Below are 14,543 nucleotides of genomic sequence, written 5' to 3'. Positions count from 1 at the left end.
TGTAGTCTTCTTAATTGACTTCAAAGAATAAAGGATATCTTCTCTGAATAGTGAGGTTTTGGATTCTTGGTTGGGACCTAGATCTGCCTTGTTTCTCCCAAGGTGATTCAAAATTGAGCTATTGATTTCAAACTGAGCTTCTTCTTGTATTCTTAAAATTTCACTGTTAGGTCAATAATATATTTTTTTAAGTTAATACCTTTGACATAGGTTTTAGTTGTTTGCAATCTGTTATCTTTTTGTTTTGTTGTTATGATATGCTGATTAAAAACATGTGTAAGTTATCAATTGTTGTGCCATTTAGTTGTTATATTTCATAGGATATTAAGGACTGACTCAGTTGACTTAGTCCTTGTTTATAACACATTTATTTCATTAGTCACTTTGGAACACATGGTTGAAGCTCTACTTTGTCATTGGCCCGATTGTGTTGAATGTCCTTTTTTATTTCACCTGCCTGTTATATATGACCAACAGAACTGATCAGTCTTCTCTTCTTGGTAAATTCCTACCTTTAAAAAAAAACTGTTTGATTTATTCACTATTACTTTTTCTTTCCTGCTTATGCAGAGAAAAGGAAACACAGGTCCCTATTTCAGAAATACATAATTAACAGAATAAATATATCAAATACACACAAACACATACACATGACCTTGTTAAGAAAAAGTCATCCTAACTTATTTACTTGTATTTTTTCTACAACTATTTATCTCTACAATTTATATTAATTTTTCTCATTTGAACATCATCATGTACTAAAGTACTACTGTCCTTTTGCAGATTCATCTTGTTCTAGAACTTATACCAAAAGGTATAAATGGTCATTATTGGCTGGAAGAATCACCTTTTTTTTTTTTAAAAAATTTATTTATTTAGGGAGAGAGAGAGACAGTGTGTATGAGCAGGGGGAGGGGCAGAGGGAGAGAGAGAATTTCAAGCAGACTCATGCTTTACACAGGCCTCTTAAGTTAAAATATCAACATCATTCAACCATAGATAATAATTTCAGTATCACTGCAGACTTAAGGCATAGGAAGGAATGGAAGCTTCTTTTTCCCCTAGATTGTGTTATAGTGGTAGTTGTCTACTTCACAGATACTACCTTGTATGATAAAGCCAGCACAGTAGGGATTTTAAATATATAGAGATTTTCAAAATTTCCTGCAATAGGCAGAGACGTTCTTCAATTTGGCATCTTGGAAATTAGCAACGCTTGAACATTAGTATGTCTTCTTTTGATTAGTTTTGTTTATTGGTAAACAATACAGGGTGGAAATAGAAGATAGGGTGTGTGAGGATGTGGAAAATTTGTGGCTAGAACTTATCAAAGGATAGTAAGGAGATTAAAGGGATAGTTCCTAATTGCAGATGATGGATTAGTAAGGAGCTAAATGATTGAGTAGAGAGGAGTTGGAAAGAAAGAATTAAAGATTAGTTAGACAAATTCAGAAAGAATAAAAAGAACAGCAGTATGCTATATGGGCTCTCAATGCTTAATCAAAAGTTGTAATGAATAAACTGCTAAAACAACTGGGAATGACCAAAAAAGCCAAATGGTCTCCATAAATATTTTTTGCAGCATTCCATCTAAAACCTACCTAATTAATTACCATCAACTTTCTCTAAAATACAATTGCATATACAAGCAGTTCTTGACTTTCAGAGGTTTGACTTTCTTAAACCCTACATTTTCATACATCACACATGGTAACCTCTTTTGTAAGCTGAATTTGGACATCTATATGGCAGCTGGAAAAAACATTTTGAGGTGTTAGGTGCCACTGCTAGCTTAGTCTTTAAAAATCGTTGGTGTGTTTGCACAACTGTTTGAGTTTTAAATTGCATTTACCTTACTTTTAGATTAGAAAAAAATAAAATTGTAATGCCGCTTTTCTTAAGGATAGGCTTCATAATTGGGAAAAGATAGGAAGTCCTCAGCCATGTTGAAAGAATAGCAAATCTTTAGCCCCATTGAACCTAAATTAAGAAAGAAGGGAGGGGGGACCTGGGTGGCTCAGTCAGTTGAGCATCTGCCTTCAGCTGGTGTCATGGTCCTGGGGTCCTGGGATGGAGTCCCGCATTGGGATCCTTGCTCAGTGGGCAGCCTGCTTTTCCCTCTCCTCTTGCCGCTCCCACCTGCTCGTGCAGTCTCTCTCTCTCTCTCTCTCTTTCTCTCCTAAATAAATAATAATAAAAAAGAAAGAAGGGGATGATGTAAAAACAACAAAATGCCAGAAATACATTGTCAAATACTATGAATAAAAAAAATAATTAGGAATTTCATAATTCTTTTAGCTCTTTGGGACTGGAATCTTTCTTTTAACATGGAAACTGATAATTGGACTATGCACCTTTTCCCAGATGCTTTTAGTACATAATTTCTGAAAGCAAGGGAATTGCCTATACCTACTAGGGAACTTATAGTCTAGTGGTCCCAAGAAAATAAACATGTTATCACATTTTCTGTGTAATAAATAGCACATAGAATGTGCTCAGTTAGTATTTGTTAGAAAAATAAGTGAATAAGTTTACACCATAATTTCTCTACTAAAGTTACTGCAAGTTAAAAATCAAGTCATCAGCTGAATCGGGACCCTTGTTTCTTGCCATCCCATCTAGAGATTCTGAGCCTTCTAATAGTGTTAGTAGTTTCAGTCTGACTCATCAGGTTGTAGGGCCTCAGGCCTCCTCTTAACCATTGTCAGGACAGCTGCAGTCAGGGTTGCTTCTTTTCCTATATTGGTTTCATCATGAGTATGCATTTGAAAAAATACAAACAGTGACAATAACAAGCAGGCATTTCTCCCCTTTGGGTGAAAATCTGAATAAGCCTCTAACCTTGTCATTTTAGCCAAGTTGGAAGGCACTTTAAAATACAGGCATACCTCTGAGATATTGCGGGTTTGGTTCCAGATCACTGCAGTAAGCAAATATCACAATAAAGCCATCCAAATAAAATTTTTTGGTTTCCCAGTGCATATAAGTTATATTTATACTGTGCTATAGTCTATATTGTAGTACCAATGTAGTACAGTAGTTTCTAAAAATGTGCATGCCTTAAGTAAAAAATACTTTATTGCCAAAAATACTAACCATCATGTGAACTTTCCTTGAGTTGTAATCTTTTGGCTGGTGAAGGGTCTTGCCTTAATGTTGATGGCTATTGACCAATCAGGGTGCTGGTTGCTGAAGGCTGGGTGGCTGTGGCAATTACTTAAAATAAGGCAGCAGTGAAGTCTGCCACATCGATTGACTCTTCTTTCATGAATGATTTTTCTGGAGTACACGATGTTTATACATAATGTTTGATAGCATTTTACCTATAGTAGAACTTCTTTCCAAATTGGAGTCAGTCTTCTCAAACCCTGCTCTGCTGCTTTGTCAACTAAGTTTATGTAATATTCTAAAATCTTTTTTTTATCATTTAAATAATCCTGAAATTATCTTCACCAGGAGTAGATTCCATCTTAAGAAACCACTTTCTTTGCTCATCCATATGAAGCAACTTCTCACCTGTTCAAGTTTTATCATGAGATTGCAAGTATTTATCTACATCTTCAGGCTCCACTTTTGATTTTCGTTTTCTTGCTATTTCGACCACATCTGCAGTTACTTCTGTCACTGAAGTCTTGAACCCCTCGAAGTCATCCACGGAGGTTGGAATCAACTTCTTCCAAACTCCTGTGAATGTTGGTATTTTGTCCTCTTTCGATGAATCACAAATGTTCTTAATGACATCTGGAATTGTGAATCTTTCCGGAAGGCTTTTAATTTACTTTGTCCAGATCCATCAGAGGAATCACCCTCTATGGTGGCTATAGCCTTTTGAAATGTATTTCTTAAATAATAAGACTTGATAATGATAAGCCATTTTGCTCCTCAATCCATGGGCTGCAGAATGGATGTTGTGCTAGCAGGTGTGAAAATATTAATGTTATTGTACATCTCCATCAGAAATTTTGGGTGACCATGTACATTGTCAATAAGAAGTAGTAAAGATTTTATGTATTTATTTGACAGAGAGAAAGAGAGCACAAGCAGGGGGAGCTGCAGAGGGAGAGGGAAAAGCAGGCTCCCTGCTCAGTGGGGCTTGAACCCAGGACCCTGGGATCATGACCTGAGCTGAAGGCAGACACTTAACCTATGGAGCCACCCAGGCACCCCAAGCAGTAATATTTTGAAAGAATTTTTTTTCTGAGCAGTAGTTCTCCACAGTAGCGTAAAATATTAATAAGCCATTTTGTAAATAGATGTGCTATCATCCAGGCATTGTTGATCCATTTATAGAGCATAGGCAGACTAGATTTAACATAATTCTTAAGGGCCCTAGGATTTTGGAATGGTGAATGAGCACTGGCTTCAACTTAAATCACCAGTTGCATTAGCCCCTAACAAGAGAGTTAGCCTGTCCTTTGAACCTTTGAAGCCAAGCATGGACCTCTCTCTAGCTATGGAAGTCCTAGATGGCGTCTTCTTCCAATAGCATGCTGTTTCATCTGCACTGGAAATCTGTTGTTTAGTATAGCCACCTTCATTATGATCTTAGCTGGATCTTCTGGAGAACTTGCTGCAGCTTCTACATTAGCACTTGCTCTTCACCTTGTGCTTTGATGTTACGGAGATGGCTTCTTCCCTCAAACCTCATGAACCAACCTCTGCTAGCTTCAAACTCTTCTTCTGCACCTTCCTCACCTCTCTCAGCCTTCATGGAATTGAAGAAAGTTAGGGCCTTGCTCTGGGTTAGGCTTTGGTTTGAGGCTTGATCTTCTATCCAGACCACTAAAACTTTCCCCATATTAGCAATAGGCTGTTTTGCCTTCTTATAATTCATCTGTTCACTGGAGTAGCACTTTTACATTTCCTTCAAGAACTCTGCCTTTGCATTCACACCTTGGCTAACTGTTTGGCACAAGAGGTCTAGCTTTTGGCCTATCTCAGCTTTTGACATGCCTTTCTCACTAAGCTTAATCATTTTTAGCTTTTCATTTAAAGTGAGAGATGAGTGGCTCTTCCTTTCACTTGAACACTTAGAGGCCAGTGTAGGGGTACTAATTGGCCTAATTTCAACATTGTTGTGTTTCAGGGAATAGATAGACCTGAGGAGAGAGAGAGAGATGGGGGACAGCTGGTCAGTGGAGCACAGAACACGTACAACATTTATCAATTAGGTTTGCGCTCTTATATGGGCATGGTTTATGATGCCCCACAACAGTGACAATGGTAACATCAAATATCCCTGGTCACAGATCACCGTGACAAATATAATAATAATGATGAAAAAGAAATATTGTGAGAATTACCGAAGTGTGACGCAGAGATATGAAGTAAGTAAATATTTTTTGGGAAAATGGTGTCAATAGACTTGTTCCATGCAGGGTTGCCACAGACCTTCAATTTGTAAAAAATGCAATACCTGTGATGCACAATAAATTGAAACACAGTAAAATGATGTATGTCTATATAAATCCTCTGTTATCATAGTTTGAAGTAAATAACCAGAGGCACGATAGGAAAAAAATTTAGAAAGATGAGTTCTTAGGGAAGCCTTCTCTTTGGATGACGCGAGAAGAAAAAAAGCCATTCTTTTTTTTTAAATTTTATTTTATTATGTTATTCTTATCATTTTACTTTTTCTGATTTGGTTAGAAATTGTTACAAATTGAAATTAGTCACACTTAGAGATGAAATACACACTTGATTATTTATTAGCACCAGGGGTGGGCACATGAGATCTTGTTGAATTTTTGGATTTTAACAGTGGCAACAAAATGAAGTATTGCTTGTTAGACATGAATTCATAGAGGGGTGATCATTTAATGGAATTATATTCATATTTGTATCCAGGGACAAATTATATTCATTTTTCCATTTCTTTTTTTTCTTTGTTTTTTTTTCCCATTAAATAACTTTCTGTGAAAAGGTTTTATTTTATATATACCAACATACTAACACATCTGTTTTCTATGCAACCTTTTGAACATTGTATTAACTAAAGGCAGCTCCTTTCTGATGGGAGCACGGGGAAAGTGAAATTACTTATTGTGTTGGAAGAAACTTAGTGGTGGTACTTGGACTATTGGTGATTGAAAACTGCCTGATAAGAAATGAGACTCAATTTCTAGGCATGTTATAAAAATAGTTCTACTTGTTTGCTTGTTTTATTATAAATTATTTTTTAATCTGGTTGTATCACTGTATCACTAAACTATTTAATCATTTTTGTAGAATTTTAAAACTGGGTTGTTTGCTTTAAGCATCATGTTTTATAGATGAAAAATAAGAACAAATTAAGGAATAGAAAGTGGCTCAGACTTATCTAAAGACACACAGAAATTTCACGGCTGATTTCCGTTGAGCTGACCCATCATATAATATTACACTAAAGAGGGCTATGTCACAGCCAAGTGCAGGAGGGTAAAAGAGAGAATAACTTTTTAGGCTTTACATTTTAGATTCACTAGGAACATCTCTAGGCAAAACAGAAAAACCATAAATAGCATAGGCTTTGGAGATAGACAGACCCAGGCTCTAGACTATGTGAGCTAGAATTTTAGTCTTTGGGTGTCATTATCTATTTTGCAGGCTGGTAAATAAATTTCTTCCTGAACTTTGGTAGAGCATTGTTTGAAAGCTTAGTAATTTACTCAACAAATCTATTTGAGCACCTACTGTTTGCAAGACATTGCAGCAGTAATTGCAGGTAGAGTATTCTGAATATGAGTGAGACACAGGCTCTGTACAAATAACCACACCTTTTACACTTTTTCGTTTTTCACATTTAAATCTGTATTTAAGTGACTGCCCATAAAGACATTAGTAAAAGAAATAGCGAGATTTGGGGCCAGCAAATATATTTGAGATAAAAAGAAATTAGAAAGCAATATAGAAACTAGTAATGAAGGTTTTAAATTAAACAAGACAGTAATTAAATAGATTAAAACTTTACTAAGTGCTTTTATATTTGATCATACAAAATTTGACATGTCTAAACCACAATATGTTTTATTGGCATACTCCAGATTATGTTTATTAGATGGAATCTAAGTAGGCAAGTAAAAGGCATCATTTGAAAATTAATGCGTATAATGCCCAAGGAGATGTTTTTATAAAAAGTAAGATTGTTGTGATTTGAAGTATAAGGTTTCCATAGAAGTAGAGTTTGAAGTGAATGTTTTTAGGTGTAGGTTCAACATACCATGCTATTACAGGTGAAAATCACTTACTTATTTTAGAGCTTCTTACTTCATTAAAATATGTCATTATTAAAGTCCCTTGGTACACATTCAAATACTAAAAGGAAAAAATAATCAGCACACCTGGTTGTATATAATTGTCCTTGATTCTAATAGCAAAATTAGCAGAATTGCTCTTTAGTTAAAGATGTTCACATTATAGTCACTGATCTTTTTGCTATTTATAGTTTTAAGCAGTTATATGGCATTTTTATGGTGGCCTACATAAAAAAATATATTTAAAAGTTGCACATTTTTTACAATATGAAATAGGAGAGACTTAACTTGACACTCATCTCTTTTTTTTTCTTAAGTCCTGGCATCATTACATACCATCCAAAGCTCCTTTCTTCTATAAAACTATAGCAAGCTGTGGGGCAAATATACTTTTGTTTGGCCAAAGTAAATGTTTAAGGATATGCTGGGAGTAAAATAGTTAAGATTCTTGTATATTTTCACTTCTCTCTGGGAAAAAAAATTTCGCCTCTGGTCAAGATAGTACTTCCACACACCTTGCCATGGCTGTCCAGTTTTCTCATCTCTCTTTTACCTCTGAGTTGAATTCATGGTAGTGTGAGGTAGAGGTGGGGCAGGAGCAGGGTGGGTAATGAGTTAGAAGATGAATCAGGTGCCAGCTGGAGTAACTCTATTTACGGTAGGGGTGAGGAGCAGGTAGCATCTGGTGTCACCTCTTGATTTGTCCACAAGACCCTAATAGCAGTATGTTCCCACAGCACTCAGTTTTTCTTAAATTGAGATATAACTGATGTATAACACTGTGTAAGTTTAAAGTATATAATGAAATGGTTTTATATATGTATAGATCATAAAATGATTAACACAATTAGGTTATTTAAGATATCTATCACGTCATATAATTATATTTGTGTGTGTGTGTGGTGGGAACTCTTAAAATCTACTCTCTTAGCAACTTTTAAATATACAGTATAGTATTATTAACTATAGTCACCGTGCTGTACATTACATCCCCAGAACTTATTCATCTTATGACTGAAAGTTTGTACCATTTGACCGCTTTCATCCATTTGCCCCATCCCACATCCCCACCCCTGGCAACCACCAATCTGTTCTCAGTTTCTATTAGTTTGGTTTTTTAATATTTCATGTATATGTGATATCATACAGTATTTGTCTTTTTGTTTGACTTATTTCACTTAGCATAATGCCCTCAAGTTCCATCCATGTTGTCCCAAATGGCAGAAATTCCTTCTTTCTCCTGCCAAATAATATTTCATTCTATCTATCTATCTATCTATCTATCTATCTATCTATCTATCATCTATCTATCTATCTATCTATCATCTAACTATCCATCTATCGATAGATCACATTTTCTTCATCCATTCATCTGCTGATGGACACTTAAAGATTGTTTCCATATCTTGGCTATTGTGAATAGTGCTGCAGTGAACATAGGAGTACAGATATCTTTTCTGATTTTATTTCCTTTGGAAATGTATATTCCAGAAGTGGGATTGTTGTTAAAATGTCCATACTGTCCAAAGCCATCTATAGATTCAATGCAATTGCTATAAAAATTCCCATGACATTTTTCAGAGAAATAGAAAACAGTCCTAAAATATGTATGGAACCACAAAAGACCCCAAATAGCCAAAGCTATCTTGAGAAGGAACAAAGCTGGAGGCATCACACATCCTAATTTCAAACTATACTCCAAAACTATGCCCCCCGCATAAGCCCCCATGCATATGGTCAAACTGATATTTGACAAGGGAGCCAAGAATACTCAATGGGGAAAGGATAGTCTTTTCAATAAATTGTGCTGGGAAAACTGGATGACCTATCTTACACTACTCACAGAAGTTAACTCAAAGTAGATGAAAGATTTAAACAGAAGACTTGAAGCCATAAGATCCTTAGAAGAAAACATAGGGGAAAAACACCTTGACATTGGTTTTGGCAATAATTTTTTGGATATGACACCAAAAGCATAAGCAACAAAAGCAAAAATTAATAGGTGGGACTGTTACCAAACTAAAAAGCTTCTGTACCATCAAAGGAAAGGAAACCATCAATAAAATGAAAAGGCAATCTATAAAATGGGAAAAATATTTGCAAATCATATATCTGATACAGGGTTAATGTACAAAATAAAAAAAAAAAAGTCATACAACTAAGTAACAAACAAACATGAATTTGATTAAAAAATGGGCCAAGGAACTGAATAGACCTTTTTCCAAAGAAGACATACAAATGGTCAACAGGTACATGAAGAGATGTTCATCATCGCTAATGATCAGGAAAATGCAAATCAAAACAACAATGACACTTTTACAATGGCTATCATTAAAAAGACAAGAGATAACAAGTGTTAGCAAAGATATGGAGAAAAGGGAACCCTTGTGCGCTGTTGGCAAGTATTTAAATTGGTACAGCTACCATAGAAAACCTTATGGAGGTTCTTCAAAAATCCTTTCAAAAGCACCCAGTTTTAATTGCTGTAGAAAAAAGCAGTAATTTGTCAATACCATTTTATCCTTTAAAAATTTTGAGTTTGGGGGCACCTGGGTGGCTTGGTCGGTTAAGCATCCAACTTTTGATTTTGGCTCAGATCATGATCTCGGAGTCATGGGATCAAGCCCCACATCAGGCTCCACACTCAGCATGGAGTCTCCTTGTCCCTCTCCCTCTGCTCCTCCCCCTGCTTGTGTTCTTTCTCTCTAAAATAAATAAATGAAATCTTTAAAATTTTTTTTTGAGTTTTAACTTGAATAGTTCTTTTAAAATATTTTATTTATTTACATAATTTCTACACCCAACATGGGGCTTGAACTCACAGTCCCAAGATCAAGAGTCACATGTTTTTCCGACTGAGCCTGCCAGGCACCCCTTAACTTAAATAGTTCTTATCAAATGATTTCATGTACAGTTCAAGTTAAAATTATCTTGACAACTGAATATAGAGCAATGAACTCCATTAACTGGAAGATAACAAAAAAAAAATCAGAGGACCAGTTGGTATTGCCATTATTTCAACCAACTTATTTGTTATTGACCCTTCACTTCATCCACCAGACTTGGGTTCTAATGATCCATTTGGCCATTAGCTGGGTTTACTGCTGTAATAAAGTCATTCAGCTTCTTTAGGCCTCGGTTTTCTCTTCTGTTCAGTGATAGTTTTGTATTTTATTTCAAAAGTTCTTTAAAATATCCTCAAGATCTCAGATTATATGGATAATTTTCCTCCTTGCAAGTTTCCAAGGATCGTCTCCCATTAGCCTAGAGAAGTTAGAGACTATTGCTGAGTTAGTAGCATTGGAATCTTCAGTGAATCTTTTTTAAAAGACAGAATTCTGGAGATTCTTAGTAGGTGTAGGCTAGGACTATTTTAAATAGCCCCACTATCTTAAGAACTATTTAAAAATAGCTATCTAGGTAATTATGAGACATAGCCATATTTGGGAAGCAACTGAATTGTCACAAATCGTGTGCCATGTATTTGGCAAACCCATGTGATGTCCCCACAGCAATCTTTACTAATAGTGCTGCTGTAAGGAATGCTCTGGAGAGTTATGTGAAATCAGTTCAACTTATCTTAGGGCCTAGGATAAATTCACATCATATCATTTTTAAACAAGAAAGTATATTCCCCACCTGAGTGAACTAGTTTAAATATCAATCCAGGCTTGAAAATGGAACCGATTATATGACCCTAGCTTTAAGGATGGAGAGGTAGAACGGTAGCTGGTAATTTAACATCTGAGGAAGCTGAATGGGTTAGAAATGATTTAAAATCGGTAAAGGCAACAGGGACAGATGGTTTCAGCATCACACTTTATGTGTTTTTAAAGGAAAAAAAATGTCCTATATCTACATGAGACATTTTTATTCTCTTGCAAAATGCAGAGTTACTTCTTACAATAATGACACATTCTTGAATAGTATAGTCATATTAATCCTGAAGAAATGAAATTAGTTATTTATCTGTGGGACAAATACAGGTCCAGCAGCCACAAACTTTCCCAAAGACCTCATTAATGTCCTTCAAAACAAACTCAAAGGAGGGAGAGGACATTTCACTTTGGTGACAGTTTAAATCAAACTTTACTTCTACAATGGTCAGCAAGAACCAGCAAGCATTTTTGTATGTGTGTGAGTATGATGAGTGTCTTTTGAGGGTTTAGTTGGAAATGTCCGAATCTCGTGTTAAGGGGTCACTGCCTTCACTGATGGTAAACTGGAAGGACCTGACCTGCTTTTGAGGGTCCTGGCTCTCCCCAAGATTTCCCCAAATACCAAGTCATTTCCTTGTCTACAGTTTGTATTCTATTTTATTATATCACCTCATTTCCAAAGAATAAATCCTTATGTTTTTGAGCAGTGTCAAATATGAAGCTTTTTATTATTTTATAGTTTGTGTTAAAAGGATTCATTTGGCAGTGTTCAAATCTTAAGCCAAATTAGTGCAATTCATTTCAATGCACCAATTTCATGGTTCGTTAATTCGTTGTTATTATTGCTAACTTTCACTTGAAACTGAACAGTAAGTAATATCTGACAAAAACTGCAAGTACCTAAAAGCTCCAGAGGATGAAGGTAGAAATCTATATACTTAGACAAGATGGACAAACAATGGGTTTATAAAATAAGGTTTTTAGTTAGAACAAAATGAAACACTTTTGTAAATGAAAAGGTAATTTAAATTAATTGTCGGTATTGAGCCAGTTGCTTATGGCAGAAAATTGTCTTATCTTGTGATGGCAATTTAAGCACAGAGACTTGGAAAAGAATTTTAAACCTGCTTCATTGTAGTATTAACTTATTTTTAAAGGAGACATTTACATTTAAAAAAAATATCGACTACTTCAGTTGCAGCTATTAGGGACTAAAATGTTCATTAATGTTAATTACAGCTATATATCTTCCTACAATTAATATTTTGCAATTATATGTAATTTTTTTGTGGTTGCCATTATTTATTCTGCCTCAACTTTTCTGTGAGTAGATAGATTTGTTTTCCAAAAGCATCTTGTGTTATGATAAATAAAGAGAAGAAAAAATAATAAAAAAGGAACCCCTCTTATGTAAACTAGAATTTTCCAAAATGAATTTAATTATGCAATAACTTGAAAAATACTATTGATTAAGGAATTTAAAATACCCAAGTTTTTACTAGTGCAATTATATTTAAAGTGTGTGCTTTAAAAAGCATTTGACATTTCAGTGGTATTCTTAAAAACTTTTATATTAAATGCTCCTGTATGGCCTTATATTCTCCTGTTTGAATCCAAACATCCTTTAACATCATTCACTCACTCTTCAACTCTTTTTATCTCCCTTTATTTAAGTCACCACTGGCCCCTTAGTTGAAAAGTCAAATGGCTGCTTTGGGTTCTCATATTATGTGCCCTTTGCCAGTATTCAGTGATGTCAACCAAGCCTTTGTTCTTAAAAGTTTCTCCTCTGTTAACTTCCATGACATTTCTTCAGTGACTCCATTTCTCTCTGAATGAGCCTCTTCAATTTCATTTGTTGGTTTCCTTCTTTCTGTTCATTCCTTAGAGCTCACATCTCCTAAGTCTGACTTCCATCTCACATCATACATATTCCCTGGGCAATGTTATCTGCCCTCATGGCTTCAAATATAGCCTGTAAGTAGAAAATCCCCAGTTGGCATTATGGGCTCTAGAGCACCTAATGCTCCTGATTGTATACTGGAACATTCCACATGGAAATAACAGTTTACCTCATGCTTCACATGCCTGAAAGTAAAATTTTTTCTTTCCCACAAGTCTGCTATTCCTCTTTATTTCTTATCTTAGCCAATGGAACCATCATTCTCTTAGGCCACTCCCTAGTTATCCCCATCTTACCATGACATCATTATCCACCAAGTTGCTGGAGCCAAAAGTTAAGGCAGCATCCTTCTTTTCTTTCTTCAGTTCAGTTAATCAGTAAGACTACCTTGAGAAAATAATTTACATATTTCCATGTCTCTCTGTTTTCACAATTCCTGTGGGATTTAAAGTCTAGTGTTTAGAACCAATTGAGACATAAAATATGAGATAACCAAATTGAGATAAAAATATCTTTATTCCTGCTAAACAGATTGAAAATACTGGATTAGATATGGAGCGAAAGTGAGTGTCTTTATGATTTTCCCCAAGTTTTAAATGCAAATCAAAACCACAAAGATAAAACACCTCACAACTGTCAAAGTGGCTAAAAAACAAAACAAAACAAAACCCTCAAGAAACAAGTGTTGATGAGTATGGAGATTCCTCAAAAAATTAAAAATAGAACTAGCCTACAACTCAGTAATCACACTACTGGGTATTTACCTAAAGAATATAAAAACACTAATTTGAAGGGATACATGTACCCCTCTGTTTATAACAGCATTATTTACAATAGCCAAATGATGGAAGCAACCCAAGTGTCTGTTGATGGATGAATGGATAAAGAAGATATGGTATATATATACCATGAAATATTATCCAGCCATAAAAAAGAATGAAATCTTGCCATTTGCAACAACATGGATGGATCTAGAGAGTATACTGCTAAGTGAAATAAGTCAGTCAGAGAAAGACAAATACCATATAATTTCACTCATATGTGGAATTTAAGAAAGAAAACAGAGGAAAAAAAGAGAGACAAAGCAAGAAACAGACTACTGACTGTAGAGAACAAACAGATGGTTATCAGGGGGGATGAGCATGGGGGGATGGGGGAAACGGGTGATGGGGATTAGAGTACTCTTGTCTTGATGAGCACTGAGTAATGTATGGAACTGTTGGGTCACTGCATTGTACACCTGAAACTAGTATAGCACTGTATGTTAACTACACTGGAATTAAAATTTAAAAGATAAATTAAAAGAATTTTCCCCAAGTTTTGACTTTGGTACAAAAAAATGAATTGAATTTAAGTCTCTTTCTTATATCTTCCTCCCACCTCCAAAGGAGGGAATTGAGAAAGAGAGGTGGGGGGAGAGAGAGAGACTGCAAGTACACATGCATAACTTTTTATAATAAATATTTCAGCTCTTCTCTGCAAGGGCAGAAAGTAGTGTTTCTTGTTCAGCATGGCATTTCTAGCATCTTAAAACAATACCTATGTGTATTGATACCTGATAAATATATGTTGAGTGAATGAAAAAGAATATATAAAATCTTCTATGTTCCTTTCCCTGGGCTTCTTTGCTGATCTTGACACTCTCATTACATTTCTTTTGTATCTCTACTAAAATATTTTTCTTTCTATATAACCATAATTTCCTTTTTACATTTATGTCTTACCAACTTTCATGATTGAATGTTTGTG

The 14,543-nt window shown here is 35.2% G+C and overlaps 1 pseudogene; it reads right to left on the bottom strand.

The window, feature by feature from the left end:
• Positions 1 to 3,091: 3,091 nt before the first annotated feature.
• Positions 3,092 to 7,802, bottom strand: LOC118009675 (annotated as a pseudogene).
• Positions 7,803 to 14,543: the final 6,741 nt, after the last annotated feature.

This window comes from Mirounga leonina, unplaced genomic scaffold (genome assembly GCF_011800145.1).
Source record: "Mirounga leonina isolate KUSES-001 unplaced genomic scaffold, KU_Mleo_1.0 Mir_127, whole genome shotgun sequence".
NCBI classification, from domain to species: Eukaryota; Metazoa; Chordata; class Mammalia; order Carnivora; family Phocidae; genus Mirounga; species Mirounga leonina.
This window is presented reverse-complemented; position numbering and strand designations above follow the sequence as displayed.